The sequence below is a fragment of the Carcharodon carcharias genome, chromosome 2, assembly GCF_017639515.1.
Source record: "Carcharodon carcharias isolate sCarCar2 chromosome 2, sCarCar2.pri, whole genome shotgun sequence".
Classification (NCBI taxonomy): domain Eukaryota; kingdom Metazoa; phylum Chordata; class Chondrichthyes; order Lamniformes; family Lamnidae; genus Carcharodon; species Carcharodon carcharias.
Window position 1 is genome coordinate 117538145 of NC_054468.1, and position 16981 is coordinate 117555125.

At 41.2% G+C, this 16981-nt stretch overlaps 1 protein-coding gene across 1 annotated transcript in view; it reads left to right on the forward strand.

The window, feature by feature from the left end:
* Positions 1–16981, forward strand: part of macrod2 (mono-ADP ribosylhydrolase 2) — an 897762-nt gene that overhangs the window by 163289 nt on the left and 717492 nt on the right. The window lies entirely within an intron of this gene.

Here is a 16981-nt window from a genome sequence, read left to right on the forward strand (position 1 = left end):
CTTCAAATACAACCTCCCAGAAGTAATTCATGAATTACTCTTCATTACCTTTATTTATTTTACCTTTTATTATCTGCAGTTTGTTTGTTGGGACATTTGAAGTGTTAGATCACCACAAAGTGCTATCAAAGAAGGAAGGTCAATGGATGATTAAAAACAATGTTGGTTTCAATTACCTTGTGATTCCAAGGAGACCAAGGCCATTTTGTGTTCAACTTTAAATTACCTTTGCTTTGGCCTCCGGCTGGCAGGTGAACCAGGTGCCTGGAACAATTGCAAAGATTCGGATTCTAGCTGATAGCCAACACTTAGAACCAATGATTTGGTCATTTATTTCATTGCTGCTGTGTTTCCGACATTACAACAGTGGCTACATGTCGAAAGGTACTTCATTGGCTGTGAAGTGCTTTGAGAGCCTGGCGGTCATCAAAGGCTCCACATAGATGCAAGTCTTTCTTCTTTTTGGTGGGATCTTGCTGTGCGTAAATTGGTTTGCTGCATTTCCCTACACTACAACAGTGACTGCACTTTTATAAGTGCTTTATTAGTTGGAAAATGTGTTGGGACGCCCCAGAAGTCATAAAAGGCACTATATAAATGCAAGTTTTTCTTGCTCAACAGTGAGCATTTTAATCCCCAAATTAACCCCAACTTTAACTAATTAGTAGGTTTCATGGCAGATAAAACTTGGAGCCTGTGCAAAATCAATAGGCTGCAAATTGTTCGCATATCCTTAGGAACATGATCAGACATCTACTTACACTAGTGGCAGAGCAGTAAGTTGATTCCACAAGAAACTGGAATAAACTGTATGGCGTACTACAAAACTGTTCAACATTTGCTTTCAAGCTAAGGCCCCCGAACTTGTAGAGGTTATCTGACTTCCAGCAGATTGGCATAGGGAATTGTGTTGTGCTGCAATCACGCTCTTAGTCAGATAATTATTTCTGTTAAAATGTTCTACAGCGATAGTCCTATTTACCTCTAGGTAGCTGATACTGTCTATCAGCGGTTAACCATGGGAATTCCTGTGAAGGTGTTAATATTTGTAGAGCTCCTGGAGTGTTGATACTTGTAGATAGTCTACCAGAGTGCATCAGAATTTGAAAGTGGCACGACAAAGAAAAGTTTGAAAAGCACAGTTTTAGGGGCATCCTGAAATGTAACCATGGTCACGATTCGAGTCAGCATCTGGAACTTTGAACCTGAGGACTCCATATCGTTAAAGGTATTGCTGAAAAAAGAGACTTTTTGTTGAAGCTTTTTATCTTGCACTCATCAGGACAATTCGCAAGGATACCAAATGTAAAGGGAACAACAATTTTTACTGTATGAGAGGAGAGTGCTGATTGGTTAGCAAGTGGACTCTGATTGGTAGAGGCATTGCCATACAGAATGCCCCAGTTGATGGTGACTGACAGTTAACTGCCAAGCATTAAAGGTATTTGATTAATTTCAAAATGACAATTGTCTTTGCATAAACAGCGCTTGCAAAATCTTTGTTTCCATTTCAAAGCCCTTCATCGTATTACATACATATGACAATATGATGACAAAATGATGCAATGTCCTTCTGTTTTTTGCCCCTCCCTCAAGAGCAAAAGCTTAGCCAGTGTTTCTCCATGAAGTTTTTTTAATGGCTAGTTCCCTCATGCTTGGTCCTGAAGGAACTGCACTTAGCTTGGTTTAGTTATGAGGGTCAACGGCAATTACATCACTGCATATCGCAAGCCCTTTTTAAATGCAGATGTGCAGCAAGGCTGGCAGTGCATCCCTGGTTGCCTAGAGACAGACATCAAAGGCTGAATCCCGTGTTACAGCAGTGGCCACTTCTGTTGTGTTGAATACTCGTTTGCGCATCACTAGGAGGAATTTACATTTCTGCTGCAAACCAAAGTAAAAGCTGTTCAGCTGTGGCGTGAAATCAGCGTTTTAAAAAGGCTTTATGGAAGAAGAACTTGAGAACGTTAAACAAATAAAAAGCAACACTCCCATTTTAGCATCCAATTGCAGTTTTTTATGGAATCATTGATGGGGTGTCAACACTGTCAAGGCCAGCACTTATTGAGCATCCTTCTACAATTAAAGCCATTTCAGAGGGTGGTTTATAGTTAACCTCGTAATCATAGCCAGACCGGATAAGGATGGGAATGTTTCCTTCCCTAAAGAGTATGAGTGAACCAGATGAATTTTTAACAACAATCTGACAGTTCCATGGTCACCATTATTGAGACTAGCTTTTTTTCTCCAGATTTATTTAATTAACTGAATTTAAATTTCCCAGCTGCTGTGGTAGGATATGTCTCTGGGTTATTGGTCAGGTTCCTGAATTACTAATCACTATGCTCACAGAAAATAATCAATAACTTGTAGACAAATGCAGCAACCAATTTACACACAGCAAGGTCCCATAGACAGTAATTCCCCCACTCATTCAAGAATGGTGTTCTAGGATCTTTTCTGGACTCCTCAATAGACAGGTGGGACCTTGGTTTAACATCTCATTCGAAAGATAGCACCTCCAACACTATGGCACTCCCTCAGGAACATTCGTCTAACCTGTGGTCAAGGCCCTGGAGTGGTCCATCTTTAAATAAAGACATTTGTCCAAATGAATCTGCTTTAAATTAAACTTTCATAATTTATCCCATATATTGCCAACTGATGTTAAAGTTTCATTTAAGAGTTATCCTACCTGTTCAAATGTAACATTTTATGCACTTTGCTGTGATCTCCCTTAAGAGTCTTTTTCTACACTGTGCCATTTCTAGAAATAGTCTTGTGTTCATTAATGTCTCGATGACTCTATGTCACATGTGGGTAATGTGTGCGCTTTTTTTGATGGATGGATTCTCTAAAGGTAATGATATGTTGTCCAATGGAGTTTTTAAAACTAAGCTAGTTGTGTTCTTAGTGAGCATCTCAGCTGTGTCAGTGACTATCTCGGGCAAGCTTGTAAGCGTCATAAAAGATTTACAAGTCCAATTTAGATTACTAGGAAGGTTATTGGTTTTGTAAGCCAGAGCTGGCAGATGAACCAGCCCAAAAGTGGAGCAGATCTGTGGGAACACTGCAACATTCCATGAATTAATGTGTTTCTTCAGATGGTCATAATCGACCTCTCATACAGGAAGAGAAGGAATGCTGTGAATTTTTCCCCAATAAATGGTGGCAAATTGTATTCATTCTAATATTGCTAAACATTTTTTGCATTGAGAACTTATTCATGGCAGAGTACAGATTTGAGGGAAATTAAAAATGGTTATACCTGTAAGCTTATGTCTTGGCTGCCAGTGGTGTCTACAATTAAACAGTTAGAAATTTGTGTGTTAGGCTTTTGTTTACCTTTGTGCACCAGACCAGCCACACAAATAGCTACCTCAGCTGTGTTTCAATCTCTCTAGTGGCAGTGGGAAAGCCTATAAATTGTGGAGAGCCCCCCCTGATGTAATCACAGCCTGGCTCTATCCGTTTCTTCCCTGGGGCTAGTCAAAGATAAACACTGAATGCTTATCTAATCAAGCATTACTCAAAAAGCAGGCTTGAATGTTGACTGACAAAACTATGTAATTAGAGGGAGGCGCTTTCACATTTCCCTTCAAATCTTTTAAGTGTTTTTTGATTATTTTTCAGCACTTGCTTCCTATTAATAGCATAAACTGAAGAAGGAATAGTAATGCATTCATTAGTTCAAATGATTTTACCTGTCTGTAATGAAATGTTAAGTGTATCTGTTCTTGCACAAGATGCGGAAAATAGCTTTAAGTATTTTGTGTCCATCTTCCCCAAAGGCTCTTTGAGATGTCACCAAAGTTCCCACTTATAATTCTTCTACTTCATACGCAGTCCCTTGAGATTGAAGATGACTTACTTCCACTCTGGTTCCACAGTTCAGAGATGGCTGATACATCCAGTGTGCAAGCTGCAGACTCTGCCACAGGTGGGGCAGGCGACGCTTGGAGGGTCAGGCAGACTGTTTGGAGGTTTGAGCACTGTGTTCAACATCTTGACTTCATCTCTGCCTGCTCCCCATGAAATCTCTCGATGTGTTCGGTGCCTTCCTGGATGAGCCTTCTCCATTTTGGTCGGTCACAAACCAGGGACTCCCATGAGTTGGCAGGGATGTTTGATATCTTCAGGATGCTTTGAATACATCCCTCAAGTGTTTCCAATGTTCTGCTGGGAATCTCCTGCCATGACTAAGTTCCAGTCAGAGTTGTTGCTTCAAGAATCTGGTTTCAGGCATATGAGTTACATTTTGAGTGATTAGCGCCTCAATGCTAGGCAAGTTGGTTTGGGAGAGGACATTGTTGTTGGACCACCTTTCTTGCCACTGGATTTGGAGGATCTTGCAAAGGTGGTACTTCTCCAGTGCTTTAAGGTGCTTGCTGTAGGTTGTCCAAGTCTCCAAAACATATAGGAGTGTGGGGATCACTGCTGCCTGGTAAATCACGACCTTAGTCTATAATTAGACTGAATAGGGAACTATGATTACCAATTTGGATCTAGGGCTATCAGATTTAATGATGTTCTCAGCTGGGGTCTGTGAATATTAGTAATGATAATGAGCAAGAACATTGGCCAGTTGCCTCCATCCCACCTTGCTGAGGCACTTAATCAAGGTGCTGTCTGCCCATTCAGAGAGGAGCGAAAGATCCCATGACAATACTTCAAAGAGGAGCATAGGGAAATTCTGTCCAGAGTTCTCTGCCAATATTCATCTCTCAAACAACACCTCTAAAGTAGGTTATCTGGTCTATATCACATTGCTGTTTGTGGGAGCTTGCTGTGCATTGATTGGCTGTGTATTTTCCACATTACAATGGAGGCTCCACCTCATTAATTGACTATGAAACACTCTGGGGAAACCCTGAGGTTATGGGAGATACTGTAATACTGTAAGTCTTGCTTTCATTTTAACAGGAGGAACAGGTCCCAAAACGCACATGCTGGGTAGTTTGTTTGTTTTGAATATTCACACAATTTTTTCTCCTTTTTGGGAATAATGGGGGAGTGTTGGAAGGATTAGCAGACCACTTATTAACCTGTTGAACCATGTCACGAATGCTCCTTCTGTGACCAACAAATGCTGGAGTGGGACTTGAACCTGGAGTTTCTGGCTCAGAGGCAGGAACACTGAGCCCCATGACTTCTTCACTGCTGGGTAGTGATGAAAAAGTAGCACAAGCTGATTTTCCCTCATGGATTGGAGCCCTAAGATGGAGAAGCATCCTGAATATTACTGCATCTGAGCTTCGTTTAATATAGCACAGATTGCTTAGAAACAGGAGGAAGCCATTCAGCCCCATGAGCCAACTCTGCCATTCAGTGAGGGTATGGCTGATCAGTGACCTAACTCCATATACTCCATTACTACGATTACAGAGAATGTCCAGCACAGAAATAGGCCTTTTGAACTAACTGGTTTCTGCTGGTGTATACGCTCCACGTAACTCTTCTCCCACCCTATTTCAGCTCACCCTTTATCCTTCTATTCCTTTCTCTTTCACTTCCCCTAAACTGTATTTATTTCACTTGCCTCAGCCACTCCTTGTGGTAGCGAGTTCCACATTTACACCCACTCTTCATAATGAGCTTTCTGCTGAATTCTCTCTGGTATTATTAGTAACTACCTTATATTCATGATCCCTTATGCCTGGTCCTTCCGGCAAGTGGAAGCATCTTCTCTACATCTACCCTACCAAACCTTTTCCTCATCTTTGGGTCACCCCTCTGCCTTCTCTTTCCCAGAAAAAAGAGCCTCAGCTGGTTCAATTTTTCCTGGTAGGTGTAACCTCTCAATCCTGATATCATCCTTGTGAACCTTTGGTTGTGTCTCCTCCGTTGCTTCTATATCCATTTTATAATTTGGAAATCAAACTTGCAACCTCAAGATTGTATGGCTCAGGTGGTTTCTACCATTGTCATTTTATTAAATTAGCCCTGCTTACCTTCTACCACCTATTATTTGTAATCATGTATATATTACTCTGGGAGGTCTTGTGGCACAGTGGGTAGCATCCCTGCCTCTGAGCCAGAAGCTCCGGGTTCAAGTCACAGTTAATAATGTGGCCAAGCAGGCTGATTATCAACCTGCAGATCCTTCCAATAGGTCTATGACAGGTGGTAAGAGCGGGAGAGTCTCCTGGTCAGCTATGCTTGAAACAGCATGGCACCCCTCAAGCTACAGCCTCTGGTGACAGGCTAGCAACTTGTTCCAGGAAAATCTAGTTCTGGCAACGGCATGTAAGCACGTGCTTTGTCTGCCTCATACATTACTTTGTGTGAGAAGAGAAAATAATTTATATTATAGTCTCAATTGAACATTCAAAGTCCTCAAGTCTGAATGCTCCCTTTTCAGACCCACCTCTGCCATATCCAATACATAAAGAAAGGCTTGCGTTTCTATAATCACCTTGCATGACCCCAGGATGTCCAAAAGAGCTTTTCAGATACTTCTGAGTTGTAGTTACTGTCATAATGCAGAAAATAAGTCAGTTTATACACAGTGAGCTCCCACAAACAGCAGTGTGATAGTGACCAGATCATCTGTATTAATGACACAAAAACAGAAAATGCTGGAAAACTCAGCAGGTCTGACAGCATCTGTGGAGAAAGAAAAACAAGGTTAACATTTCGAGTCCATATGACCCTTCTAGCTTTGAAGAAGGGTTGTCTGGACTCGAAACGTTAACTTTGTTTTTCTTCCTCCACAGATGCTGTCAGAGCTGCTGAGCTTTTCCAGAATTTTCTGTTTTTGTTTCAGATTTCCAGCATCTGCAGTATTTTGCTTTCATCTATATCAGTGATATTGGCTGAGGAATGAATATTGGCCAGGATACTGGCCTCCTTCACATAGTGGACATCGAATTGAGACATATCCCATGCGCTTCTCCAATGCTCAGTTCATTTTATTGTAAGTTGTGGTTTAACATGTGTGTGCGTGTGTGTGTATAGCTGATCTTCACAAAATGTCATGCTTAGTTGGATTCACTGAAAAATGTGTTAGAATTAAATCAGCAATGGCAAGTAAAACTACCCATTGCAGAAAGCTTAATCAAGTGCCATGTTTATATAATTATCTAAAGTAAGAAACTTAAACATACTGATTTGCTGAAAGATGGGCTGCACAGAAAGACAAACTGAGTTTAAGGGCTGGAATTTAGATCAACCACATCAAGAGCTGTTCTCTTCTTTTGTTTCCAAAGTGATTCCAGCCACACTCTCTTTTAAATTCTGACCAAACTGAATATAGAAATCCCTGCCCCAATCTGTGCAGCCTAATGACTCTGGAAAATTAGGTAATGTTTTAAAGTTTCCCAGAGAATTCCCTTTATTATATTCAATCTTCTAAACTACCATTGCTTTCTAACAGTAATCCACATGGCATGGAGTCTAAAACATGCTTTTTGTTCTTGCTTCCAATTGCATTTCTTATTCTAGTCATGCTTTATATATTTCTCTTTTTGTGCAATTTTGTCCAGTTGACATGTGCAGCTTCAGGCCTTGACTGCACCTGAGCAATACTGACACAAATTCTTTTGCAACCATTTTGCTTCTTTCTTACCCACACATTGACACTTCCAATCACCTATCCACCTGCCCTGGTGATCTGTGTTCTGGCCCAGGCCGCCATTATTTTTTTAAAAATTTGCTGCAAAAGCAAGAAATGTGCAGAAGTTTCAAAAACGTTATTGAGGGAACCGTGACAGGAAGTAAACATCAGCCGCTAAAGCGTAACAGTTGTAAAGAGAGAAGCAAGGCAAAGGGTCAGGAGGGGAGAGAAAAGTCAACAGCAGTGGGAGCGGTAGCACAATAAATAAGAAAACCGGGGCTAAAACAATCTTCAGTAAGTCAGCCCTGATAACGGCTGCTCACTCACCACCATGTCTACAAGGCATTCTATGCTCCTGTTAAGGAAAGCACCTTTCACCACCCCAGGATGTCCCAAAGCACTTTGCAGCCAATAAAGTACTTCTGAAGGTTATTCCATTGTACTGTAGAGAAAATCCTATTTCTTAAGAACAAAGGTATTGAAAGTGCAAAGATGTTGAATGGAATACAGCAAACAAAATAAGATGACTCTTGCAACTTTTTAATTGGAAAGTTTGATCATGTTTTCTGCATGAGACCTTTGTGACTTTTTTAAAAAATCATGTGTTAATACGTTCAGGCTTTCTCTTCAGTTCTTCTAATACTTTGTCACTGAATTCCTAGGGTAAATAGTTTCTATAATAATTCCCATTTTTTATTTTAGACCAGAACTGTGCACAGCTCAGATCTGCAGGCCCTTTGTTGCATGAGGTATTGTCATCCAGAGGACAGAAATTATTTTACCATGGCCTTCGATTACAATAGTAGTGTAATTCTGGCCTCTGAGTTCCTAGATAATTGTTGAAGACAGGTGTGGGCATGCCTGTCAAATTGTAAGAAGTATTATCGTTAATGTTCTTTTATCCATTTCTTTGATCTATAGATTTACTTTATTGCTTATATTAATCTTGATGACAGTGCGAGGACTAAGCTAACATCCGTAGAGATGGTCATTAACCTTGGATAATTCAGCTTCAACTGTGCATATTATTTAGCTCTTTCTCACTGTCAGGCTAAGCAACTCCTCCAAGCCTATTCCCCAGATGGTGTCATCATCATTCAATGCTTAATTTATTTTGGTGCTAGTGATTTTTTAAAAATCAAATATCTTTTACTAGGTTAGAATTAGAAATGCAGAAGTTGACATTTGATCTTTAATCTCTTCTCGTACACACTCTCTGCTGCTTCACAAAGCCCCATGCCCCTAATCCCACCGAATCTCATTTAATCATCACTTCAGCAATGTTCACGCTACAAAAATAAACACTTGTAAATAGCCTATTAGTTTTCTTTGCATTAGTGGAAAGGTACTTAATTATAGTTTGTTGATAAACAAATGGTAGCGTTTCTAGACAGAAAAGTCTAGATGATGGAGAGTATTGTGGATGAGAGTCTTTTTAAAATGCAGACTGAGGCTCTCTCGATACCTTTTTGAAACTGAATTGTTACCAGAGCAGAAATAAAGAAGTTCTGAGTGCTCAGTCTAAACTTTTTTGTTTTTGCTAAGAAAATGGATTGCTGCAACTCGGATTTCAGGCCGAGAAGTCGATGCAGGAAGCAGGGATGAAGCTTCACATACTGTCTCTTCCTATGGAACTCCTTTGTTCCCAAAAAAAACCACCAATATCAGAAACCTCTAGTCGTGCATTCCTCATGTGCAAAAGCTCAAATGTGCATTTCGCCATCATTACCAGCAGTAAGCCTGCTGAATCGTACATCAACCTGTGGACAGTCCGTATCTTGTTGCTTCTACAGCGTAATTTCTCCAAAGAAATTTTTATATTAATCCTGGGGGAATGTTACTCTTTGTTTGCCATGGCTGCATTTTCTGCCATCCTGACGGATCTTTCTGGGAAATTTCAGATCCTGGATCATGTTGGAGGCCTGGAGTTGCCTCCTTAATATTACCATGTGTTATTGGCAATAGAGTTATTGGGCACCTGCTACCAGATGCACATGGTCAATATAGAAACTCCTTGGTCTTCTGTGCCACAAACTGATGAGATGCCAGTCCTAAAAAATGCTCCTAGCCCACCTAATATTTTGTCAGAAAGCCTACACATAAAGATTTCCCTAAATCTGCTGATTTGTGCATTCGTCTAGATGGATGAGAATTGCCTTAGCTTCAGGAGGTACTGTGGTGATAAATGGAAAATGTTCAGCCTGCGAATAAGTAACCACAGGTATATATTTACAATGTTTGTTTATGATACGACACAGATTGACCGTAGTATAAACTTGCTGAAGGGACTAGGCTCTTTGGCAAGAATTGTTTAGATAGGATGTTGGTTATCTTCCAAGAGATTTTGAAAGTTACGGAGATGAGTGAGTTACAGAAAATGAATTATAATTTGGATAAATCCAAAGTGTCTCTTTTTAAGATTTTTTTTTAGCAAAGGTCAAAAGCAAAAGGATTTAGGAATGGTCATTGATCATCCTGGCCGGTGTCAGGTTGTCATTTAATAAGGGAATTGGGTACAGGGGATGCATCTAGGAGGCATTAGATCACACACCAGAACAAGTCACACTGACACTGAACATATCAATGCCCAATGAGTGTCATGTTCCCCTACCACAAAAAAAGTTGTAGATGTATTTGAAGATTTCAGGAGAGAGTGACCAAGACAGTTCCTGGCCTTGGGTGACTACATTATAAGGAAAGACTTGAGCAGTGAATTTATTTTTTGCCAGGAAATGAAGACAGAGAGGAAACATGATACAGCTATTCAAAATAATGAAAGACATGGCTGAGATGGAAGTAGACAAGCTATTCATCTTGAACCACAAACATAGGACCAGAGGGCACAAGTACAAAGTTCACAATCCTCCAGCTACATTAGAAAATAGCAAAATAGAAACACATTTCCCCTACAACATCTTGGACATTTGGGCAAATATCCAGACAAGGTAAAACAGGAACTTGGAGACAGGAGTAAGCCATTCAGCTACTCAAACCTGTCCATCATTAAATTGTCCATCTACCCATCTTAGTTCCATAACCCTTAATGCCCTTGCTTAACAAAAATCTATCCAGTTCAGTTTTGAATTTTTCAATTGATCTCTAGCCTCAACAGCCTTTTGGGGGGTGCGTGCGCCAGATTTTCATCCCCTTTGTGTGAAGAGGAGCTTCCAGACATCACCCCTGAATGGCCTGGCTCTAATTTTAAGGTTAAAACTTTTCATTCTGGACTTCTCCATCAGAAGAAAGGTTTTGAGGGAGAGAGGGGAAAAAAAAACTATCGATTCTTAATCGTTTTAAGTACTTCAATTAAATAATCCCTTAATCTTCTATATTCAAGCCCAATAAAATAAAAAAAAGAAAAGCTATTGGAAACCACAGTGGGTTGGGGAACATAAAAGGCTGGAAATACCTAGCAGGCCACTCTATCTGAAGAGACAAGGCAGCTTGAGATATTTCAGGTGAGTTCTGCTGAAAGGTGCACACTCAAAATGTAATAACCTATTTTTCATCTTTAAAAATGCGGCTGACCTGTCCATTTCTTAATTTTTATATTTTATTTCAGAGGCAATGGTTGATTTGGGGTTGGTTGGCATTAAAGAACTGAGGGTTGTTATTAGTTGAGAAGCGAGGCTATTTAAGAAGCTGCTTACTTTTCTTTCCCTCAAGGGATTTCGAGAAGGAATCGGTATTCCTTATGTAGAGGTTCAATGGGTGTTGTGGAGGGAAGAGTAATGACACGAGGGGCTGAATTTTTAATTGGGACTGGGGGCGGACAGGCCTGGAATCTCCCTCTGGTGGCTGGCGAGCCGGTTTCCCATGATGGCACCGCCTCCAGGTCATTTTCTAGGATGCTGGCTCGGGGGTGGAACAGCTACCTGCTGACAAGTAGGCCCTTGTGCCAGTAAAAAGGGCCTATTAAGGCCTTTCTCACACAATGACTGGAATTTTCTGGAACCCCTGCAATGGCCAAAACAGTGTCAGAGAAGGAAGATGGCCTCATGGCAGCAGACCATTTTTATGTTGCAAGATTTTCATCAAACAGCTGACTTGTGCCTTGTAAGTTGTGGCGAGGTTATGAAAATGAATGGCTGAGCCAGATGTATAGGGTGCTCGGTCTCTATCCTGATCTTGAAAGTGTGTTGTTGGCTGATTCAGTTAAGCTTCTAGTCAGTGGGGACCCCACTGGGCATTCGTTGTGCGGGACTCAATGATGTTGGTGCCAGTGTAGGTGGGAGGAGGTTGTTGGACCTTTACTTTCTGGAGGTGTACACTGACCAATGCTTAGGCGGCATGAATGTTGGTCTGCATGTTGTGCAGGATTTACACTAGGCAGTCGCCGGCTAGTACTGTACATTATAAGAAAAATTGTGAAAGGACCTGAATGCTGTAGTATCATCAACACACAGCCTCATAACTGACTTTATGATAGACCAGATGATGGGGTAGTCCGGAGAGGAAGATGCAGTGTGGTATTCAGAATGAAGCGGGTGATAGGCAGGGGAAGAGGTAATGGAAAGGCAGGGGTTAGAGGACACAATGGGAGCAAGGCAAAGATGGAGCAACGTGAGAGGAAATGTTGAGGAAGTCACTGAGGACTGCATTCTTTTTGGCAACCACATCCAGAAAGTGGAGTCTCCAGAAGTCAGCGCTTCTTTTCCACCACACAGCACCATGCCATGCCGCCCACCACTTCCCAACTCAAAAAAAAGAGAAAGAGAGAGAGATTTAAAAGCATAAGGAAGAAAAAAGAGAAAGAGAGAGAAGTAACAGAGTAACCAACACTGCAGAAAAACAGGGAGGGAAAGAAACAATAATCCAAAGAAAGACAAGTGAGAGAGAGCATACTGTTCAAATTACAGCATGCAAGACCATGGGAGGCCCAGCAGTCAGTAGTAAATATTTTTATTTTTTTCATCCATAGATTTGAATATTGCTGGCTGGGCTAACATTTATTGCCCATCCCTAATTGCCCTTGAGAAGGTGGTGGTGAACTGCCTTCTTGAACAGCTGCAGTCCATGCAGTGTAGTTACACCCACAGTGCTGTTAGGAAGAGTGCGCCAGGATTTTGACCCAATGACAGTGAAGGGATGCCAAGATAGTTCCAAGTCAGGATGGTGTGTGACTTGACAGGAAACTTGTAGGTTCTGGTGTTCCCATCCATCTGCTGTCCTTGACCTTCCAGGTGGTAGAGGTTGTGGGTCTGGGAGGCACTGCTGAAGGAACTTTGGTGAGTTGCTTCAGTGTATCTTATAGATGGTACACACTGCTGCCATTGTGCACCAGTGGTAGAGGGAGAAGATATTTAAATTGATGAATGGAGTGCCAATCAAAATGAAGACACTTTTTTGTAGTTTTACAAGGCCTTTACAGCACAGAGACAGGCCATTTGGTTTGTCAAGTCCTTGCTGGTGTTTATGTTCCTAATGAGCCTCCTCCTACTCTTCATCTCATCCCATCAACACATCCTTCTGTTCCATTCCCCCTTGTATACTTATCTTGCTTCCCTTTAACCATTTTCTTCATCTCTTCCCTGTAGTAGCAAATTTCATGTTTTTGCCATTCTTTGGGTAAAGTAATTTCTTTTGAATTCTCTATTAGATTTATGTGTAACTATCTTAAATTTCTGGTCCCAAGCTCTGGTATAAGCTGCAAATGGAACATTTTGTGTCATTTGAAGAAAGCATCTTTCAAAGCTATGCGCACATTGTAATGTTGAGCAAATGTCACTTAGAAGCGAATTTAAAAAACACCTTGCAATGAGTGCCTAAACTAATCACACTTAGGAGAGCCCTCCGATGGTGGGCATGAAGGATCCTTCAATCACTGTGTCTGCCTGATTTGAATGTCAGTCTGAGGTGAAAATGACATACTGTGCCTCACAATTCCTTTTGTGTTAGTTCTCATTGCTCTCCTGATTAAGGGACAGATGTTGGTTCCTGTGGTGTATGATTTAGTGTGATGCTGCGTCTTAGTAAAATTAATAATGTCACAGGAGTCTGAGAGTTTGATTCAGAGCAAGATTAGGAAAAACAAAGGCCAAGTTGCTGCTTTCCTGAACTGCACACACTTCACGCATATTCCAACAAAAGCCTTCAAAGTAGTGTAACTGATTTCAATGCACATCCTGAAGGCTACAACAATGCTGTCCTCAGTTGTACAGCCCATGAGTCGATGGGCCTTCTGGCCTGCTCCTGCTCCTATCCCTTGTGTTCTTATTTCTAGACACTCGGTCAACCATGTTTCTTGTCCTACCAAGAGGCATAATTACATGATACTAGAGAAGAAAACTCTTCAGAAAAGGGCCTGGCAGGACTCATACACCCTTTTGACTACAAATGCCAGTCGATACTTGGATTTAAACCTCACTGCTCCAGTTCTAAGTCGAGCAGTCATACTGTTAAATGGATCTAAATCGCGTGAGGGGCCGGATTTCAATTTTTTTCTCAACCAAGGGGCCAATGAACAAATTTCAGAAGGATAAGATTTGGCACAACATTAAACATGAACTTCAGTAAAAATCAATGTCAAAGCAATAAACTGATAACAAAAATAGAATAATTAATAAAAATGACCATTAAAAAGAGCCAAGCAGCAGAGCTAACCAATAAAACCGTTTTTGCCTTTTCGCTTAAAAAGCAGAGCTGGAAAGAGACAGACTAAGCCCCAAGCCCTGGTCACCAGGAAGCGGGTGGGGACTTGGGCCGAGCTAAGGAGTTAGGTTTAGCTAACACTGCGTTTTCGCCTTTGGTGGCACACACTTTGAGCTGGCCTCGGTGGAATTCATACAAAAGTTGGGGCTGGAAGCGGATTGCCTTTCATCCTGGATTTTCCCCCTCTGCCAGCCTGCTTTGTAGGTAGGTTACTGGGGAGAGAGGAGGAGGAGGAGTGGATCGGTATTATTGTGTCTGGTTCGCTCCTGGTCTCAAGGATCTCACCTACACAGACTCGCTCACTCACACAGACTCTCACTCTTTCACAGACTGTTTTTCTCTGGCATTTGCTGCTGATAGGCTCACTAAGAAGCAGCCTGTGATTGGAGGAGCAGGTCCCTGAAGATCTGTCACTTCCACTTACCTGTATTTTGAACAGTGAGCCTGCAGACCAGAGAGGGAGGCATGGCGGGCCAGCTTGTGGGCCGCGGCTTGTATGTTGGACAACCCTGATCTAAATAGAGTCTTAGCACAGTGGTGAGGTTTGGTCTTTCCCACAGTTGGAAGCACCTCTACGTCTTTCAAACCCCTGCATTATTTTAAAGACCAGTTTTCAGTCATCCCTCCCACCTTCACTTTTCCAGGGAAGATCTCCAGCCTGTTCAATCTTTATCACCTCTCAGTTCTGTGTGAGTAACCCAGACATACCAAAGTCTGGACCAAATTGTAAAACCTGTATTGCCTCAACATAAACCCAGATGATGTAAAATGAGCTGTGTTAAATAAGAAGTGGTGCTTGGAAGTTACATCATGAGATCCTGCTGTGTTGAGCAACTCTTTTTCTATATGAATACTTTCTGATAAAATGAGACATTTAAACGTTAAAATATTGATGTGCAGTTATTGATTAATTTTAGATGGTTGCACTCAATACAATGTCTGCCTCATGATTGGCACTTGTTAACTAATAATGGTGATTTTTGCATGAAGAACTTGGAATGTGTCTACTTCACAGTTGCACCTGAATTCCTTTCTGAAAAGCCAACCAACTTAGATAAGATTGGCTCTGAGAGAATGTGGATGTTGTGTCAGCAACAGAATTACAATTGACATCTTTGGATTCATCGATTCAGCCGACAGGACACTTTCAAAGGAGCAACGTCTGTTGCAAACACTTCTGCTCTCAGGACATTCACCGTCTTAAATACAAAGTGCCAGTATCTCGACGTCTGTTCTGTTTTCCTACAGCAAATTAGGAGCACGGTAATCCAGCAGCTCAGCAGCAGATTGCTTTGGGCTGCCGAAGCAGGGCAATGAGAGGAAATTAAACACCGAGGATTTTCCTAGAGAGAATTGGAAATTTCTGCCTGAGAGTTACAACAATATTGTATATTCATCAACAATACATGCAGCCCCGCCACTGGGTTGCTTCAGCAACTTGCCAGAACATGAATTTAATTACTAAACTTAGCACCTGGATAGGCTTCCTACATCTATAGTTATGAGTTATGGGACTTTGATTTTGTGAATCTCACACATTTAAGTGAAGGGAAATTTTAATTAATAAATAAGGAGTTGAAGTAAGCTGGAGTTGTCCTTTGGATTGGTTTTGTTTCTTTGTTAATGTATAGCTTTGTTTCAAGAGTTTGATTTTACTTGCTGTAAATGTGAGGAATGTTTGAGGCTTTATTGCTAAATAGACCATGCGCACCTAGTAAGTATTCTTTTCAAATTCCAGGCAATTTTAGATTTTACCGCACAAAAACAAAAAAATGCTGGAAATACTCAGCGGGTCTCACTGCATCTGCAGAGAGAAACCAAGTTAATGTTTCAGGTCAATGGCTCTTCATCAGGACAGATTTTACCACTTTATAGAATTGCAGTGGTTTGTGCTACATTTAAGACCTAGTTTTAAACCCACCAACCTCTGAGGGTTGTGAGATGGCAGGGGCTGGAGACAGGTGTTCCTGACATGTTTCTGGTTTTCCTAACCACCACCATCCCCACCCCCCCCACCCCCCTCATCCCACAATCTTAACTTGCTTGAGTTTAGGCAGGGGAAAACCACATTTTACCTATGGGCCTGATGGTGACCAGTAGGATTCTAGCTGCAGGACGCCTGGGTCAGTGATTTTGTTTTGAATTTGAAAGGTTCCTTGTAGAGCTCGGATGGGCTACCTGTTCCACAAGGGTGCATATTCCCTGCCTCAGGCATCACTCCCTACTCTACCCATTCCTGACCTACCTAGAAATTAATAGTCATTGTGAGCTTGTTAAAAATTTGACCACTTGCTGTTAAAGAAATGTTTATAGGAAATTATTATTCTTCACAGAAAATGCTGGTCATACAAACTGGGTCAGTTTGCATCTGTGAAGAGAAAAGATAAGTTCATGCTTTGGTATCCTTCAGTTCTGACCTGCTGTACAAAATTTCTAGCGTTTTTTGTTTTTATTTCTAATTTCCAGCATTTGTGATTTTAAAAAAAAATTATTCTTCTCTTGGAGCATTCTAAATTGAGAAGTTAAATGGAGTTAGCGTTCCATTCTGCTTTGCAATTGCTTGTAAATGATTCTTTTTCGTTAAAAAAGACCACCATTCACTCTCTTAATTTAATCCTGTAGATTCCAAAATTTGTCCTAACATATTTTTAATTTTAGTGGTGGATGGTGGGGGGCTGGGGCAGGGGGTAGTTTGAGTTGATTATGTTCTCCAACGAATGGCATTTTTTTTCACACTTATTAAAAACTTTAATTATTTTTCAAAAGGTCAACTTT